Source organism: Saccostrea cucullata, unplaced genomic scaffold (assembly GCF_032062105.1).
Source record: "Saccostrea cucullata isolate Sc308-1 unplaced genomic scaffold, CSIRO_AGI_Scuc_v1 ctg15455, whole genome shotgun sequence".
Lineage (NCBI taxonomy): Eukaryota > Metazoa > Mollusca > Bivalvia > Ostreida > Ostreidae > Saccostrea > Saccostrea cuccullata.
In genome coordinates this window covers 8,245-26,702 of record NW_026926799.1, presented here as the reverse complement: position 1 = coordinate 26,702, position 18,458 = coordinate 8,245, and the positions used below count along the sequence as shown (strand labels likewise).

The 18,458-nt window shown below is 34.2% G+C and overlaps 1 long non-coding RNA gene across 3 annotated transcripts; it reads left to right on the top strand.

Moving 5' to 3' along the window:
• The first annotated feature begins 230 nt into the window (after positions 1 to 230).
• On the top strand, positions 231 to 11,673 carry LOC134272668 (uncharacterized). 3 transcript variants are annotated; one of them, XR_009993256.1, is made up of 4 exons: positions 231 to 471; positions 2,168 to 2,388; positions 5,897 to 6,117; positions 7,813 to 8,672. It is a non-coding gene; the product is annotated as an uncharacterized LOC134272668 (long non-coding RNA). The 3 variants fall into 3 exon arrangements; XR_009993257.1 differs by lacking the exon at positions 231 to 471 and adding an exon at positions 9,725 to 11,673 and having other exon boundaries at positions 996 to 2,388; positions 7,813 to 8,033; XR_009993255.1 differs by lacking the exon at positions 231 to 471 and having other exon boundaries at positions 996 to 2,388.
• Positions 11,674 to 18,458: the final 6,785 nt, after the last annotated feature.

The following is an 18,458-nucleotide window of genomic DNA, read 5'->3' as shown; positions in this document are numbered from 1 at the left end:
CCATGTATAGTCTACTTTTTGTTTAACACTAGGAGACTAATTGTTCTCTGAACAATTAACGGCTTTCCACCTTTTTTAAGTTTTCATGTCATTTGAATTAAAAAAAAAAAAAAAAAAAAAAAAAATGAAAAAAAAAAGTTTCTCCAGCTGGGCTTGAACCTACAACCCTCAGTTTGTAAGTCGGACACGCTGACCATTGAGCCATCAAGTTGTACACAAGTAATTTTGTAAACTAATTTATTTTTTGAAGGTGGAAGAGGATACCTGTAGTTTCGTAGGAAAGTACCGGTCAAATTTCTTAAAAAACTGAGATCTTGCCGGTTTGATGTGATATTGTATGTAGGAAAATGATTAGAATAATTATGGGACACATTTGCAGTGAAGCAATGACACTTAGCATATACAGAGTCGTAAAAGCGAAAGTAATACACGTGGTCAGTTGCAGAGGAAATTCAAAATCCCGGAAAAACAGTAAATGAGTCATGGACATTTTTTCTATACTATACTGTATAAAGCGGGGTATATGCAATTGATTTAACCTATCTAAATTGCGTGGAAATTTATTTGATATGAAAAATCGCTATTTGCGAATTTCAGCCGATTCATATTTAAATCTAAATAAAATTAAAATAAATTCCATACACCTAAGAAAGCAAGAATACTTGGTATTAAAATGTCGTAATAGAGCAGGAGAATCGAATGTTATTAACAATAATTGCAGAAATAGCCAATACGAGCCTTAATTAATTTTTATGCTCAGCAATAACTAAATTTCAGACAGAAAAAAAATGCAGATTTTGCCGATATTCACTAGAATTTCAAAATACTTTAGAGACTCACCTTAAAACTCTCAGGACACTTTCTTTCAGGTCTCTTCTTCCTTTTATTACGAATCTTATGTCGATATTTTGTTTCGTTTGACTTGTAGACATTTTCTCTAAGTTGGTGTTGATTTTTTTTTTTTTTTAGAGGGGGGGGGGGGGGGTATTTTATAAGCATTAGTTAGAGTGATGGTTGTAAATACCTCCACGACCTTTAGCTTGATTGTGACCTTTGGGTCAATGGGGTCAAAGGTCAAGGTCATTTATCAAGGTCAAAAGTCAAGGTCATGAAAAGAGAGAGAGGTAAACTTGAGATTAACACTTGAAGCTGAATCTAGATAAAGGTAATGAATATTTCTTTATGACCTTTTGAGTAAGGGTCAAGGTCAGAGGTCAAGGTCAAAATCAAATTTCAAGGTCAAAGGTCAAGGTCATTTGAATTTTAAGCTTAAATTGACATTTTCTCTACTTTTCCAATGACCTTGACCTTTGACCTTGACCTATTTTCAAGGTCAACGGTCATAAGATCTCATGCACTTGGTCCTATATCTTTACCACTTGTCATTTAAAAGTTTTTAATTTTTCTTGTAAGCTTTAAAACTTTCAGGGGCAATAACTCATTGAAGGAGTCACCGAATACTTTTGCAATGAATAGATTCCAGGGTCCTCTCAATTAGTCAAAGACATTGGTGAAGGTTTCATACCTCTACGGTTTACGGTTTCAAAGGAGTAGCGATAACAAGCATTTCTTGCGAAAGGGGCAATAACTTTGAAAGGGGTCAAAGTTCAAACATGGGGGGTCGTTTTTCGGAATAACTTTTAATATCCAATATCATGAACTACAAAGTTTTTCGATAAGTCTTGCGGTTTCAAAAGTCCGGGAAGAAAAATAATAATAATAATAATAAACATAAGCATTTCAAGAGGTCTTTCCACAGAAAGGTGGAAAGCCCTAATAAGGAATGACCTTGACCTTTGACCTTGATCTAAATTTGAAGATCAACGTTTTTAAAGTAGTAGAAGACATTGTTTAAGGTTTTGCATCTCTACGATCAATGGTTTCGAAGGCATAGCGATACTAAAGTTTCAGGGGCCATGTATAGTCTACTTTTTGTTTAACACTAGGAGACTAATTGTTCTCTGAACAATTAACGGCTTTCCACCTTTTTTAAGTTTTCATGTCATTTGAATTAAAAAAAAAAAAAAAAAAAAAAAATGAAAAAAAAAAGTTTCTCCAGCTGGGCTTGAACCTACAACCCTCAGTTTGTAAGTCGGACACGCTGACCATTGAGCCATCAAGTTGTACACAAGTAAGCGTATTTTGTAAACTAATTTATTTTTTGAAGGTGGAAGAGGATACCTGTAGTTTCGTAGGAAAGTACCGGTCAAATTTCTTAAAAAACTGAGATCTTGCCGGTTTGATGTGATATTGTATGTAGGAAAATGATTAGAATAATTATGGGACACATTTGCAGTGAAGCAATGACACTTAGCATATACAGAGTCGTAAAAGCGAAAGTAATACACGTGGTCAGTTGCAGAGGAAATTCAAAATCCCGGAAAAACAGTAAATGAGTCATGGACATTTTTTCTATACTATACTGTATAAAGCGGGGTATATGCAATTGATTTAACCTATCTAAATTGCGTGGAAATTTATTTGATATGAAAAATCGCTATTTGCGAATTTCAGCCGATTCATATTTAAATCTAAATAAAATTAAAATAAATTCCATACACCTAAGAAAGCAAGAATACTTGGTATTAAAATGTCGTAATAGAGCAGGAGAATCGAATGTTATTAACAATAATTGCAGAAATAGCCAATACGAGCCTTAATTAATTTTTATGCTCAGCAATAACTAAATTTCAGACAGAAAAAAAAATGCAGATTTTGCCGATATTCACTAGAATTTCAAAATACTTTAGAGACTCACCTTAAAACTCTCAGGACACTTTCTTTCAGGTCTCTTCTTCCTTTTATTACGAATCTTATGTCGATATTTTGTTTCGTTTGACTTGTAGACATTTTCTCTAAGTTGGTGTTGATTTTTTTTTTTAGAGGGGGGGGGGGGGCGTATTTTATAAGCATTAGTTAGAGTGATGGTTGTAAATACCTCCACGACCTTTAGCTTGATTGTGACCTTTGGGTCAATGGGGTCAAAGGTCAAGGTCATTTATCAAGGTCAAAAGTCAAGGTCATGAAAAGAGAGAGAGGTAAACTTGAGATTAACACTTGAAGCTGAATCTAGATAAAGGTAATGAATATTTCTTTATGACCTTTTGAGTAAGGGTCAAGGTCAGAGGTCAAGGTCAAAATCAAATTTCAAGGTCAAAGGTCAAGGTCATTTGAATTTTAAGCTTAAATTGACATTTTCTCTACTTTTCCAATGACCTTGACCTTTGACCTTGACCTATTTTCAAGGTCAACGGTCATAAGATCTCATGCACTTGGTCCTATATCTTTACCACTTGTCATTTAAAAGTTTTTAATTTTTCTTGTAAGCTTTAAAACTTTCAGGGGCAATAACTCATTGAAGGAGTCACCGAATACTTTTGCAATGAATAGATTCCAGGGTCCTCTCAATTAGTCAAAGACATTGGTGAAGGTTTCATACCTCTACGGTTTACGGTTTCAAAGGAGTAGCGATAACAAGCATTTCTTGCGAAAGGGGCAATAACTTTGAAAGGGGTCAAAGTTCAAACATGGGGGGTCGTTTTTCGGAATAACTTTTAATATCCAATATCATGAACTACAAAGTTTTTCGATAAGTCTTGCGGTTTCAAAAGTCCGGGAAGAAAAATAATAATAATAATAATAAACATAAGCATTTCAAGAGGTCTTTCCACAGAAAGGTGGAAAGCCCTAATAAGGAATGACCTTGACCTTTGACCTTGAATAATGAATTTGAAGATCAACGTTTTTAAAGTAGTAGAAGACATTGTTTAAGGTTTTGCATTACGATCAAATGGTTTCGAAGGCATAGCGATACTAAAGTTTCAGAAGGAACTAATTGTTCTCTGAACAATTTTTCCACCTTTTTTAAGTTTTCATGTCATTTGAATTAAAAAAAGAAAAAAAAAAAAAAATGAAAAAAAAGTTTCTCCAGGAGGGCTTGAACCTACAACCCTCAGTTTGTAAGTCGGACAAGCCATCAAGTTGTACACAAGTAAGCGTATTTTGTAAACTAATTTATTTTTTGAAGGTCCTGTAAAAAGTTTCGTTTTAAAAAACTGAGATCACCGGTTTGGTGATATTGTTGTAGGAAAATGATTAGAATAATTATGGGACACATTTGCAGTGAAGCAATGACACTTAGCAAGTCGTAAAAGCGAAAGTAATACACGTGGTCAGTTGCAGAGGAAATTCAAAATCCCGGAAAAACAGTAAATGAGTCATGGACATTTTTTCTATACTATACTGTATAAAGCGGGGTATATGCAATTGATTTAACCTATCTAAATTGCGTGGAAATTTATTTGATATGAAAAATCGCTATTTGCGAATTTCAGCCGATTCATATTTAAATCTAAATAAAATTAAAATAAATTCCATACACCTAAGAAAGCAAGAATACTTGGTATTAAAATGTCGTAATAGAGCAGGAGAATCGAATGTTATTAACAATAATTGCAGAAATAGCCAATACGAGCCTTAATTAATTTTTATGCTCAGCAATAACTAAATTTCAGACAGAAAAAAAATGCAGATTTTGCCGATATTCACTAGAATTTCAAAATACTTTAGAGACTCACCTTAAAACTCTCAGGACACTTTCTTTCAGGTCTCTTCTTCCTTTTATTACGAATCTTATGTCGATATTTTGTTTCGTTTGACTTGTAGACCTTTTCTCTAAGTTGGTGTTGATTTTTTTTTTTTTAGCGGGGGGGGGGGGCGTATTTTATAAGCATTAGTTAGAGTGATGGTTGTAAATACCTCCACGACCTTTAGCTTGATTGTGACCTTTGGGTCAATGGGGTCAAAGGTCAAGGTCATTTATCAAGGTCAAAAGTCAAGGTCATGAAAAGAGAGAGAGGTAAACTTGAGATTAACACTTGAAGCTGAATCTAGATAAAGGTAATGAATATTTCTTTATGACCTTTTGAGTAAGGGTCAAGGTCAGAGGTCAAGGTCAAAATCAAATTTCAAGGTCAAAGGTCAAGGTCATTTGAATTTTAAGCTTAAATTGACATTTTCTCTACTTTTCCAATGACCTTGACCTTTGACCTTGACCTATTTTCAAGGTCAACGGTCATAAGATCTCATGCACTTGGTCCTATATCTTTACCACTTGTCATTTAAAAGTTTTTAATTTTTCTTGTAAGCTTTAAAACTTTCAGGGGCAATAACTCATTGAAGAGTCCCCTTTTGCAATGAATAGATTCCAGGGTCCTCTCAATTAGTCAAAGACATTGGTGAAGGTTTCATACCTCTACGGTTTACGGTTTCAAAGGAGTAGCGATAACAAGCATTTCTTGCGAAAGGGGCAATAACTTTGAAAGGGGTCAAAGTTCAAACATGGGGGGTCGTTTTTCGGAATAACTTTTAATATCCAATATCATGAACTACAAAGTTTTTCGATAAGTCTTGCGGTTTCAAAAGTCCGGGAAGAAAAATAATAATAATAATAATAAACATAAGCATTTCAAGAGGTCTTTCCACAGAAAGGTGGAAAGCCCTAATAAGGAATGACCTTGACCTTTGACCTTGATCTAAATTTGAAGATCAACGTTTTTAAAGTAGTAGAAGACATTGTTTAAGGTTTTGCATCTCTACGATCAATGGTTTCGAAGGCATAGCGATACTAAAGTTTCAGGGGCCATGTATAGTCTACTTTTTGTTTAACACTAGGAGACTAATTGTTCTCTGAACAATTAACGGCTTTCCACCTTTTTTAAGTTTTCATGTCATTTGAATTAAAAAAAAAAAAAAAAAAAAAAAAAAAAAAAAAAAAAAGTTTCTCCAGCTGGGCTTGAACCTACAACCCTCAGTTTGTAAGTCGGACACGCTGACCATTGAGCCATCAAGTTGTACACAAGTAAGCGTATTTTGTAAACTAATTTATTTTTTGAAGGTGGAAGAGGATACCTGTAGTTTCGTAGGAAAGTACCGGTCAAATTTCTTAAAAAACTGAGATCTTGCCGGTTTGATGTGATATTGTATGTAGGAAAATGATTAGAATAATTATGGGACACATTTGCAGTGAAGCAATGACACTTAGCATATACAGAGTCGTAAAAGCGAAAGTAATACACGTGGTCAGTTGCAGAGGAAATTCAAAATCCCGGAAAAACAGTAAATGAGTCATGGACATTTTTTCTATACTATACTGTATAAAGCGGGGTATATGCAATTGATTTAACCTATCTAAATTGCGTGGAAATTTATTTGATATGAAAAATCGCTATTTGCGAATTTCAGCCGATTCATATTTAAATCTAAATAAAATTAAAATAAATTCCATACACCTAAGAAAGCAAGAATACTTGGTATTAAAATGTCGTAATAGAGCAGGAGAATCGAATGTTATTAACAATAATTGCAGAAATAGCCAATACGAGCCTTAATTAATTTTTATGCTCAGCAATAACTAAATTTCAGACAGAAAAAAAATGCAGATTTTGCCGATATTCACTAGAATTTCAAAATACTTTAGAGACTCACCTTAAAACTCTCAGGACACTTTCTTTCAGGTCTCTTCTTCCTTTTATTACGAATCTTATGTCGATATTTTGTTTCGTTTGACTTGTAGACATTTTCTCTAAGTTGGTGTTGATTTTTTTTTTTTTAGAGGGGGGGGGGGGGGGCGTATTTTATAAGCATTAGTTAGAGTGATGGTTGTAAATACCTCCACGACCTTTAGCTTGATTGTGACCTTTGGGTCAATGGGGTCAAAGGTCAAGGTCATTTATCAAGGTCAAAAGTCAAGGTCATGAAAAGAGAGAGAGGTAAACTTGAGATTAACACTTGAAGCTGAATCTAGATAAAGGTAATGAATATTTCTTTATGACCTTTTGAGTAAGGGTCAAGGTCAGAGGTCAAGGTCAAAATCAAATTTCAAGGTCAAAGGTCAAGGTCATTTGAATTTTAAGCTTAAATTGACATTTTCTCTACTTTTCCAATGACCTTGACCTTTGACCTTGACCTATTTTCAAGGTCAACGGTCATAAGATCTCATGCACTTGGTCCTATATCTTTACCACTTGTCATTTAAAAGTTTTTAATTTTTCTTGTAAGCTTTAAAACTTTCAGGGGCAATAACTCATTGAAGGAGTCACCGAATACTTTTGCAATGAATAGATTCCAGGGTCCTCTCAATTAGTCAAAGACATTGGTGAAGGTTTCATACCTCTACGGTTTACGGTTTCAAAGGAGTAGCGATAACAAGCATTTCTTGCGAAAGGGGCAATAACTTTGAAAGGGGTCAAAGTTCAAACATGGGGGGTCGTTTTTCGGAATAACTTTTAATATCCAATATCATGAACTACAAAGTTTTTCGATAAGTCTTGCGGTTTCAAAAGTCCGGGAAGAAAAATAATAATAATAATAATAAACATAAGCATTTCAAGAGGTCTTTCCACAGAAAGGTGGAAAGCCCTAATAAGGAATGACCTTGACCTTTGACCTTGATCTAAATTTGAAGATCAACGTTTTTAAAGTAGTAGAAGACATTGTTTAAGGTTTTGCATCTCTACGATCAATGGTTTCGAAGGCATAGCGATACTAAAGTTTCAGGGGCCATGTATAGTCTACTTTTTGTTTAACACTAGGAGACTAATTGTTCTCTGAACAATTAACGGCTTTCCACCTTTTTTAAGTTTTCATGTCATTTGAATTAAAAAAAAAAAAAAAAAAAAAAATGAAAAAAAAAAGTTTCTCCAGCTGGGCTTGAACCTACAACCCTCAGTTTGTAAGTCGGACACGCTGACCATTGAGCCATCAAGTTGTACACAAGTAAGCGTATTTTGTAAACTAATTTATTTTTTGAAGGTGGAAGAGGATACCTGTAGTTTCGTAGGAAAGTACCGGTCAAATTTCTTAAAAAACTGAGATCTTGCCGGTTTGATGTGATATTGTATGTAGGAAAATGATTAGAATAATTATGGGACACATTTGCAGTGAAGCAATGACACTTAGCATATACAGAGTCGTAAAAGCGAAAGTAATACACGTGGTCAGTTGCAGAGGAAATTCAAAATCCCGGAAAAACAGTAAATGAGTCATGGACATTTTTTCTATACTATACTGTATAAAGCGGGGTATATGCAATTGATTTAACCTATCTAAATTGCGTGGAAATTTATTTGATATGAAAAATCGCTATTTGCGAATTTCAGCCGATTCATATTTAAATCTAAATAAAATTAAAATAAATTCCATACACCTAAGAAAGCAAGAATACTTGGTATTAAAATGTCGTAATAGAGCAGGAGAATCGAATGTTATTAACAATAATTGCAGAAATAGCCAATACGAGCCTTAATTAATTTTTATGCTCAGCAATAACTAAATTTCAGACAGAAAAAAAATGCAGATTTTGCCGATATTCACTAGAATTTCAAAATACTTTAGAGACTCACCTTAAAACTCTCAGGACACTTTCTTTCAGGTCTCTTCTTCCTTTTATTACGAATCTTATGTCGATATTTTGTTTCGTTTGACTTGTAGACATTTTCTCTAAGTTGGTGTTGATTTTTTTTTTTAGAGGGGGGGGGGGCGTATTTTATAAGCATTAGTTAGAGTGATGGTTGTAAATACCTCCACGACCTTTAGCTTGATTGTGACCTTTGGGTCAATGGGGTCAAAGGTCAAGGTCATTTATCAAGGTCAAAAGTCAAGGTCATGAAAAGAGAGAGATGTAAACTTGAGATTAACACTTGAAGCTGAATCTAGATAAAGGTAATGAATATTTCTTTATGACCTTTTGAGTAAGGGTCAAGGTCAGAGGTCAAGGTCAAAATCAAATTTCAAGGTCAAAGGTCAAGGTCATTTGAATTTTAAGCTTAAATTGACATTTTCTCTACTTTTCCAATGACCTTGACCTTTGACCTTGACCTATTTTCAAGGTCAACGGTCATAAGATCTCATGCACTTGGTCCTATATCTTTACCACTTGTCATTTAAAAGTTTTTAATTTTTCTTGTAAGCTTTAAAACTTTCAGGGGCAATAACTCATTGAAGGAGTCACCGAATACTTTTGCAATGAATAGATTCCAGGGTCCTCTCAATTAGTCAAAGACATTGGTGAAGGTTTCATACCTCTACGGTTTACGGTTTCAAAGGAGTAGCGATAACAAGCATTTCTTGCGAAAGGGGCAATAACTTTGAAAGGGGTCAAAGTTCAAACATGGGGGTCGTTTTTCGGAATAACTTTTAATATCCAATATCATGAACTACAAAGTTTTTCGATAAGTCTTGCGGTTTCAAAAGTCCGGGAAGAAAAATAATAATAATAATAATAAACATAAGCATTTCAAGAGGTCTTTCCACAGAAAGGTGGAAAGCCCTAATAAGGAATGACCTTGACCTTTGACCTTGATCTAAATTTGAAGATCAACGTTTTTAAAGTAGTAGAAGACATTGTTTAAGGTTTTGCATCTCTACGATCAATGGTTTCGAAGGCATAGCGATACTAAAGTTTCAGGGGCCATGTATAGTCTACTTTTTGTTTAACACTAGGAGACTAATTGTTCTCTGAACAATTAACGGCTTTCCACCTTTTTTAAGTTTTCATGTCATTTGAATTAAAAAAAAAAAAAAAAAAAAAAAAAAAAAAAAAAAAAAGTTTCTCCAGCTGGGCTTGAACCTACAACCCTCAGTTTGTAAGTCGGACACGCTGACCATTGAGCCATCAAGTTGTACACAAGTAAGCGTATTTTGTAAACTAATTTATTTTTTGAAGGTGGAAGAGGATACCTGTAGTTTCGTAGGAAAGTACCGGTCAAATTTCTTAAAAAACTGAGATCTTGCCGGTTTGATGTGATATTGTATGTAGGAAAATGATTAGAATAATTATGGGACACATTTGCAGTGAAGCAATGACACTTAGCATATACAGAGTCGTAAAAGCGAAAGTAATACACGTGGTCAGTTGCAGAGGAAATTCAAAATCCCGGAAAAACAGTAAATGAGTCATGGACATTTTTTCTATACTATACTGTATAAAGCGGGGTATATGCAATTGATTTAACCTATCTAAATTGCGTGGAAATTTATTTGATATGAAAAATCGCTATTTGCGAATTTCAGCCGATTCATATTTAAATCTAAATAAAATTAAAATAAATTCCATACACCTAAGAAAGCAAGAATACTTGGTATTAAAATGTCGTAATAGAGCAGGAGAATCGAATGTTATTAACAATAATTGCAGAAATAGCCAATACGAGCCTTAATTAATTTTTATGCTCAGCAATAACTAAATTTCAGACAGAAAAAAAATGCAGATTTTGCCGATATTCACTAGAATTTCAAAATACTTTAGAGACTCACCTTAAAACTCTCAGGACACTTTCTTTCAGGTCTCTTCTTCCTTTTATTACGAATCTTATGTCGATATTTTGTTTCGTTTGACTTGTAGACATTTTCTCTAAGTTGGTGTTGATTTTTTTTTTTTTAGAGGGGGGGGGGGGCGTATTTTATAAGCATTAGTTAGAGTGATGGTTGTAAATACCTCCACGACCTTTAGCTTGATTGTGACCTTTGGGTCAATGGGGTCAAAGGTCAAGGTCATTTATCAAGGTCAAAAGTCAAGGTCATGAAAAGAGAGAGAGGTAAACTTGAGATTAACACTTGAAGCTGAATCTAGATAAAGGTAATGAATATTTCTTTATGACCTTTTGAGTAAGGGTCAAGGTCAGAGGTCAAGGTCAAAATCAAATTTCAAGGTCAAAGGTCAAGGTCATTTGAATTTTAAGCTTAAATTGACATTTTCTCTACTTTTCCAATGACCTTGACCTTTGACCTTGACCTATTTTCAAGGTCAACGGTCATAAGATCTCATGCACTTGGTCCTATATCTTTACCACTTGTCATTTAAAAGTTTTTAATTTTTCTTGTAAGCTTTAAAACTTTCAGGGGCAATAACTCATTGAAGGAGTCACCGAATACTTTTGCAATGAATAGATTCCAGGGTCCTCTCAATTAGTCAAAGACATTGGTGAAGGTTTCATACCTCTACGGTTTACGGTTTCAAAGGAGTAGCGATAACAAGCATTTCTTGCGAAAGGGGCAATAACTTTGAAAGGGGTCAAAGTTCAAACATGGGGGGTCGTTTTTCGGAATAACTTTTAATATCCAATATCATGAACTACAAAGTTTTTCGATAAGTCTTGCGGTTTCAAAAGTCCGGGAAGAAAAATAATAATAATAATAATAAACATAAGCATTTCAAGAGGTCTTTCCACAGAAAGGTGGAAAGCCCTAATAAGGAATGACCTTGACCTTTGACCTTGATCTAAATTTGAAGATCAACGTTTTTAAAGTAGTAGAAGACATTGTTTAAGGTTTTGCATCTCTACGATCAATGGTTTCGAAGGCATAGCGATACTAAAGTTTCAGGGGCCATGTATAGTCTACTTTTTGTTTAACACTAGGAGACTAATTGTTCTCTGAACAATTAACGGCTTTCCACCTTTTTTAAGTTTTCATGTCATTTGAATTAAAAAAAAAAAAAAAAAAAAAAAAAAAAAAAAAAAAAAAAAGTTTCTCCAGCTGGGCTTGAACCTACAACCCTCAGTTTGTAAGTCGGACACGCTGACCATTGAGCCATCAAGTTGTACACAAGTAAGCGTATTTTGTAAACTAATTTATTTTTTGAAGGTGGAAGAGGATACCTGTAGTTTCGTAGGAAGTACCGGTCAAATTTCTTAAAAAACTGAGATCTTGCCGGTTTGATGTGATATTGTATGTAGGAAAATGATTAGAATAATTATGGGACACATTTGCAGTGAAGCAATGACACTTAGCATATACAGAGTCGTAAAAGCGAAAGTAATACACGTGGTCAGTTGCAGAGGAAATTCAAAATCCCGGAAAAACAGTAAATGAGTCATGGACATTTTTTCTATACTATACTGTATAAAGCGGGGTATATGCAATTGATTTAACCTATCTAAATTGCGTGGAAATTTATTTGATATGAAAAATCGCTATTTGCGAATTTCAGCCGATTCATATTTAAATCTAAATAAAATTAAAATAAATTCCATACACCTAAGAAAGCAAGAATACTTGGTATTAAAATGTCGTAATAGAGCAGGAGAATCGAATGTTATTAACAATAATTGCAGAAATAGCCAATACGAGCCTTAATTAATTTTTATGCTCAGCAATAACTAAATTTCAGACAGAAAAAAAATGCAGATTTTGCCGATATTCACTAGAATTTCAAAATACTTTAGAGACTCACCTTAAAACTCTCAGGACACTTTCTTTCAGGTCTCTTCTTCCTTTTATTACGAATCTTATGTCGATATTTTGTTTCGTTTGACTTGTAGACATTTTCTCTAAGTTGGTGTTGATTTTTTTTTTTAGAGGGGGGGGGGCGTATTTTATAAGCATTAGTTAGAGTGATGGTTGTAAATACCTCCACGACCTTTAGCTTGATTGTGACCTTTGGGTCAATGGGGTCAAAGGTCAAGGTCATTTATCAAGGTCAAAAGTCAAGGTCATGAAAAGAGAGAGAGGTAAACTTGAGATTAACACTTGAAGCTGAATCTAGATAAAGGTAATGAATATTTCTTTATGACCTTTTGAGTAAGGGTCAAGGTCAGAGGTCAAGGTCAAAATCAAATTTCAAGGTCAAAGGTCAAGGTCATTTGAATTTTAAGCTTAAATTGACATTTTCTCTACTTTTCCAATGACCTTGACCTTTGACCTTGACCTATTTTCAAGGTCAACGGTCATAAGATCTCATGCACTTGGTCCTATATCTTTACCACTTGTCATTTAAAAGTTTTTAATTTTTCTTGTAAGCTTTAAAACTTTCAGGGGCAATAACTCATTGAAGGAGTCACCGAATACTTTTGCAATGAATAGATTCCAGGGTCCTCTCAATTAGTCAAAGACATTGGTGAAGGTTTCATACCTCTACGGTTTACGGTTTCAAAGGAGTAGCGATAACAAGCATTTCTTGCGAAAGGGGCAATAACTTTGAAAGGGGTCAAAGTTCAAACATGGGGGGTCGTTTTTCGGAATAACTTTTAATATCCAATATCATGAACTACAAAGTTTTTCGATAAGTCTTGCGGTTTCAAAAGTCCGGGAAGAAAAATAATAATAATAATAATAAACATAAGCATTTCAAGAGGTCTTTCCACAGAAAGGTGGAAAGCCCTAATAAGGAATGACCTTGACCTTTGACCTTGATCTAAATTTGAAGATCAACGTTTTTAAAGTAGTAGAAGACATTGTTTAAGGTTTTGCATCTCTACGATCAATGGTTTCGAAGGCATAGCGATACTAAAGTTTCAGGGGCCATGTATAGTCTACTTTTTGTTTAACACTAGGAGACTAATTGTTCTCTGAACAATTAACGGCTTTCCACCTTTTTTAAGTTTTCATGTCATTTGAATTAAAAAAAAAAAAAAAAAAAAAAAAAAAAATTAAAAAAAAAAGTTTCTCCAGCTGGGCTTGAACCTACAACCCTCAGTTTGTAAGTCGGACACGCTGACCATTGAGCCATCAAGTTGTACACAAGTAAGCGTATTTTGTAAACTAATTTATTTTTTGAAGGTGGAAGAGGATACCTGTAGTTTCGTAGGAAAGTACCGGTCAAATTTCTTAAAAAACTGAGATCTTGCCGGTTTGATGTGATATTGTATGTAGGAAAATGATTAGAATAATTATGGGACACATTTGCAGTGAAGCAATGACACTTAGCATATACAGAGTCGTAAAAGCGAAAGTAATACACGTGGTCAGTTGCAGAGGAAATTCAAAATCCCGGAAAAACAGTAAATGAGTCATGGACATTTTTTCTATACTATACTGTATAAAGCGGGGTATATGCAATTGATTTAACCTATCTAAATTGCGTGGAAATTTATTTGATATGAAAAATCGCTATTTGCGAATTTCAGCCGATTCATATTTAAATCTAAATAAAATTAAAATAAATTCCATACACCTAAGAAAGCAAGAATACTTGGTATTAAAATGTCGTAATAGAGCAGGAGAATCGAATGTTATTAACAATAATTGCAGAAATAGCCAATACGAGCCTTAATTAATTTTTATGCTCAGCAATAACTAAATTTCAGACAGAAAAAAAATGCAGATTTTGCCGATATTCACTAGAATTTCAAAATACTTTAGAGACTCACCTTAAAACTCTCAGGACACTTTCTTTCAGGTCTCTTCTTCCTTTTATTACGAATCTTATGTCGATATTTTGTTTCGTTTGACTTGTAGACATTTTCTCTAAGTTGGTGTTGATTTTTTTTTTTTAGAGGGGGGGGGGGGCGTATTTTATAAGCATTAGTTAGAGTGATGGTTGTAAATACCTCCACGACCTTTAGCTTGATTGTGACCTTTGGGTCAATGGGGTCAAAGGTCAAGGTCATTTATCAAGGTCAAAAGTCAAGGTCATGAAAAGAGAGAGAGGTAAACTTGAGATTAACACTTGAAGCTGAATCTAGATAAAGGTAATGAATATTTCTTTATGACCTTTTGAGTAAGGGTCAAGGTCAGAGGTCAAGGTCAAAATCAAATTTCAAGGTCAAAGGTCAAGGTCATTTGAATTTTAAGCTTAAATTGACATTTTCTCTACTTTTCCAATGACCTTGACCTTTGACCTTGACCTATTTTCAAGGTCAACGGTCATAAGATCTCATGCACTTGGTCCTATCTTTATCTTTACCACTTGTCATTTAAAAGTTTTTAATTTTTCTTGTAAGCTTTAAAACTTTCAGGGGCAATAACTCATTGAAGGAGTCACCGAATACTTTTGCAATGAATAGATTCCAGGGTCCTCTCAATTAGTCAAAGACATTGGTGAAGGTTTCATACCTCTACGGTTTACGGTTTCAAAGGAGTAGCGATAACAAGCATTTCTTGCGAAAGGGGCAATAACTTTGAAAGGGGTCAAAGTTCAAACATGGGGGGTCGTTTTTCGGAATAACTTTTAATATCCAATATCATGAACTACAAAGTTTTTCGATAAGTCTTGCGGTTTCAAAAGTCCGGGAAGAAAAATAATAATAATAATAATAAACATAAGCATTTCAAGAGGTCTTTCCACAGAAAGGTGGAAAGCCCTAATAAGGAATGACCTTGACCTTTGACCTTGATCTAAATTTGAAGATCAACGTTTTTAAAGTAGTAGAAGACATTGTTTAAGGTTTTGCATCTCTACGATCAATGGTTTCGAAGGCATAGCGATACTAAAGTTTCAGGGGCCATGTATAGTCTACTTTTTGTTTAACACTAGGAGACTAATTGTTCTCTGAACAATTAACGGCTTTCCACCTTTTTTAAGTTTTCATGTCATTTGAATTAAAAAAAAAAAAAAAAAAAAAAAAAAAAAAAAAAAAAAGTTTCTCCAGCTGGGCTTGAACCTACAACCCTCAGTTTGTAAGTCGGACACGCTGACCATTGAGCCATCAAGTTGTACACAAGTAAGCGTATTTTGTAAACTAATTTATTTTTTGAAGGTGGAAGAGGATACCTGTAGTTTCGTAGGAAAGTACCGGTCAAATTTCTTAAAAAACTGAGATCTTGCCGGTTTGATGTGATATTGTATGTAGGAAAATGATTAGAATAATTATGGGACACATTTGCAGTGAAGCAATGACACTTAGCATATACAGAGTCGTAAAAGCGAAAGTAATACAGGTCAGTTGCAGAGGAAATTCAAAATCCCGGAAAAACAGTAAATGAGTCATGGACATTTTTTCTATACTATACTGTATAAAGCGGGGTATATGCAATTGATTTAACCTATCTAAATTGCGTGGAAATTTATTTGATATGAAAAATCGCTATTTGCGAATTTCAGCCGATTCATATTTAAATCTAAATAAAATTAAAATAAATTCCATACACCTAAGAAAGCAAGAATACTTGGTATTAAAATGTCGTAATAGAGCAGGAGAATCGAATGTTATTAACAATAATTGCAGAAATAGCCAATACGAGCCTTAATTAATTTTTATGCTCAGCAATAACTAAATTTCAGACAGAAAAAAAATGCAGATTTTGCCGATATTCACTAGAATTTCAAAATACTTTAGAGACTCACCTTAAAACTCTCAGGACACTTTCTTTCAGGTCTCTTCTTCCTTTTATTACGAATCTTATGTCGATATTTTGTTTCGTTTGACTTGTAGACATTTCTCTAAGTTGGTGTTGATTTTCTTTTTAAAGAGGGGGGGGGGGGGTGTATTTTATAAGCATTAGTTAGAGTGATGGTTGTAAATACCTCCACGACCTTTAGCTTGATTGTGACCTTTGGGTCAATGGGGTCAAAGGTCAAGGTCATTTATCAAGGTCAAAAGTCAAGGTCATGAAAAGAGAGAGAGGTAAACTTGAGATTAACACTTGAAGCTGAATCTAGATAAAGGTAATGAATATTTCTTTATGACCTTTTGAGTAAGGGTCAAGGTCAGAGGTCAAGGTCAAAATCAAATTTCAAGGTCAAAGGTCAAGGTCATTTGAATTTTAAGCTTAAATTGACATTTTCTCTACTTTTCCAATGACCTTGACCTTTGACCTTGACCTATTTTCAAGGTCAACGGTCATAAGATCTCATGCACTTGGTCCTATATCTTTACCACTTGTCATTTAAAAGTTTTTAATTTTTCTTGTAAGCTTTAAAACTTTCAGGGGCAATAACTCATTGAAGGAGTCACCGAATACTTTTGCAATGAATAGATTCCAGGGTCCTCTCAATTAGTCAAAGACATTGGTGAAGGTTTCATACCTCTACGGTTTACGGTTTCAAAGGAGTAGCGATAACAAGCATTTCTTGCGAAAGGGGCAATAACTTTGAAAGGGGTCAAAGTTCAAACATGGGGGGTCGTTTTTCGGAATAACTTTTAATATCCAATATCATGAACTACAAAGTTTTTCGATAAGTCTTGCGGTTTCAAAAGTCCGGGAAGAAAAATAATAATAATAATAATAAACATAAGCATTTCAAGAGGTCTTTCCACAGAAAGGTGGAAAGCCCTAATAAGGAATGACCTTGACCTTTGACCTTGATCTAAATTTGAAGATCAACGTTTTTAAAGTAGTAGAAGACATTGTTTAAGGTTTTGCATCTCTACGATCAATGGTTTCGAAGGCATAGCGATACTAAAGTTTCAGGGGCCATGTATAGTCTACTTTTTTGTTTAACACTAGGAGACTAATTGTTCTCTGAACAATTAACGGCTTTCCACCTTTTTTAAGTTTTCATGTCATTTGAATTAAAAAAAAAAAAAAAAAAAAAAAAAAAAAAAAAAAAAAAGTTTCTCCAGCTGGGCTTGAACCTACAACCCTCAGTTTGTAAGTCGGACACGCTAACCATTGAGCCATCAAGTTGTACACAAGTAAGCGTATTTTGTAAACTAATTTATTTTTTGAAGGTGGAAGAGGATACCTGTAGTTTCGTAGGAAAGTACCGGTCAAATTTCTTAAAAAACTGAGATCTTGCCGGTTTGATGTGATATTGTATGTAGGAAAATGATTAGAATAATTATGGGACACATTTGCAGTGAAGCAATGACACTTAGCATATATAGAGTCGTAAAAGCGAAAGTAATACACGTGGTCAGTTGCAGAGGAAATTCAAAATCCCGGAAAAACAGTAAATGAGTCATGGACATTTTTTCTATACTATACTGTATAAAGCGGGGTATATGCAATTGATTTAACCTATCTAAATTGCGTGGAAATTTATTTGATATGAAAAATCGCTATTTGCGAATTTCAGCCGATTCATATTTAAATCTAAATAAAATTAAAATAAATTCCATACACCTAAGAAAGCAAGAATACTTGGTATTAAAATGTCGTAATAGAGCAGGAGAATCGAATGTTATTAACAATAATTGCAGAAATAGCCAATACGAGCCTTAATTAATTTTTATGCTCAGCAATAACTAAATTTCAGACAGAAAAAAAATGCAGATTTTGCCGATATTCACTAGAATTTCAAAATACTTTAGAGACTCACCTTAAAACTCTCAGGACACTTTCTTTCAGGTCTCTTCTTCCTTTTATTACGAATCTTATGTCGATATTTTGTTTCGTTTGACTTGTAGACATTTTCTCTAAGTTGGTGTTGATTTTTTTTTTTTAGAGGGGGGGGGGGGCGTATTTTATAAGCATTTGTTAGAGTGATGGTTGTAAATACCTCCACGACCTTTAGCTTGATTGTGACCTTTGGGTCAATGGGGTCAAAGGTCAAGGTCATTTATCAAGGTCAAAAGTCAAGGTCATGAAAAGAGAGAGAGGTAAACTTGAGATTAACACTTGAAGCTGAATCTAGATAAAGGTAATGAATATTTCTTTATGACCTTTTGAGTAAGGGTCAAGGTCAGAGGTCAAGGTCAAAATCAAATTTCAAGGTCAAAGGTCAAGGTCATTTGAATTTTAAGCTTAAATTGACATTTTCTCTACTTTTCCAATGACCTTGACCTTTGACCTTGACC